Here is a 1,464-nt window from a genome sequence, read left to right on the forward strand (position 1 = left end):
AAATTGGCATACCTTCATTTAGCACACATTTGATAACTTCATGCTTGACAATCTGACCTGGATGAGGGGTGATGACTGTGGTTCGGTTGTCAAGAGTCGATATCGGCTTTTGGAAGCCACACAATGCTTCAACCAGCTCTATGTCCATACACATGGAAAGGTCTTCTCCTCATATAGTGAAAACAGCATGGTTGTTCTGATCTAAAACAATACTTATATCGCCTGGCTCCAGTCCTGGCTCTTGGTCTCCTTCACCATGGAATGTTATCTTCTGGCCATCTTTCATGCCTTTGTCAATATGAACTTCTAGAATCTTCATATCTTCAACTATCTTCCTTCCATTGCAACTTTTACATCTATATTTAGGGCTGATGCATTCCCCATGGCTCTGGCACTCCATGAACACAGACGGAATTTGCTGGCCGATTCCAGTCCTATCTGATGAATTTGTATTTGCATCCCAGTCCCTCTGCAGTTAGGACAGCATTCTACTGCTCCTTTCTTACCACCTCGGCCTTCATATTTGTCACAAATCACATTCTTTTGTAAAGCTAGTTTTCTTGTTGGCCCATTAGATAAATCTTCTAATGTTACTGAGAGTTGGTGCACAACATTTTTCCCTCTCCTTTCTTGCTGCATCCTTCCACCACCTCCAAAAAACATATCAAAGATGTCCATGAGGGAACCAAAACCACCACCTGCTCCACCCTCTTTGATGGCCTGTTCTACTCCTTTGTCATATAATTTTCTTTTCTTTGCATCAGAGGGCACTTCATAAGCTAGAGAAATCTGTTTAAACTTCTTGCCTTCATTAGGATTCTTATCAGAACGGTACTTCAAAGCCAGCTTCCTGTAAGCTTTTTGCAGCTCTTCCTGGGTGGCACTGGGTTTGACCACCAAAACATCATAGTAAGTGGTTACTTTCACCATTTCCTACAGCCATTGAGCCAGCAGAAGCTGGTGTGGGGGAGCGGCAAGGAGTGCGTTGCTGTGCACAGTTCAGGCAGCCGCCACTCCTCTGCCTCTCATGAAGTGTTCTGTAAAGTTTGTCTCCATTTTTTGTTTGCTATTGTAAATAGTGCTGCTATGAACACGGGTGTGCATATATCTACTCGTGTTACGGCTCGTATATTTTGTGGGTAATATCAAGTAGAGGAATTGCTGGGTCATACGGTATTTCTATTTCCAACCTTCTGAGGAAGCACCATATTGCTTTCCAGAGTGCTTGGGCCTTTTTGCAATTCTAGCAACAATGAAGGAAGGTCCCAGTCTTTCAGCATCCTCACCAGCATTTGTTGTCCTCTGCTTTTGTGACCTTTGATGTTATTGCTGGTGTGAGATGATATCTCATTGTTGTTTTTATATGCATTTCTCTGAAGGCTAGTGATCATGAACATTTCTTCATATGTTTGTTGGCTGCCTGGATCTCCTCCTTGGTGAAGTGTCTGTTCATGTCCTGTGCCC

At 43.2% G+C, this 1,464-nt stretch overlaps 1 pseudogene; it reads right to left on the bottom strand.

Annotated features, from left to right (window-relative positions):
- Position 1: 1 nt before the first annotated feature.
- Positions 2-930, bottom strand: LOC102813777 (annotated as a pseudogene).
- Positions 931-1,464: the final 534 nt, after the last annotated feature.

This window comes from Chrysochloris asiatica, unplaced genomic scaffold, assembly GCF_000296735.1.
Source record: "Chrysochloris asiatica unplaced genomic scaffold, ChrAsi1.0 scaffold00297, whole genome shotgun sequence".
NCBI lineage: Eukaryota > Metazoa > Chordata > Mammalia > Afrosoricida > Chrysochloridae > Chrysochloris > Chrysochloris asiatica.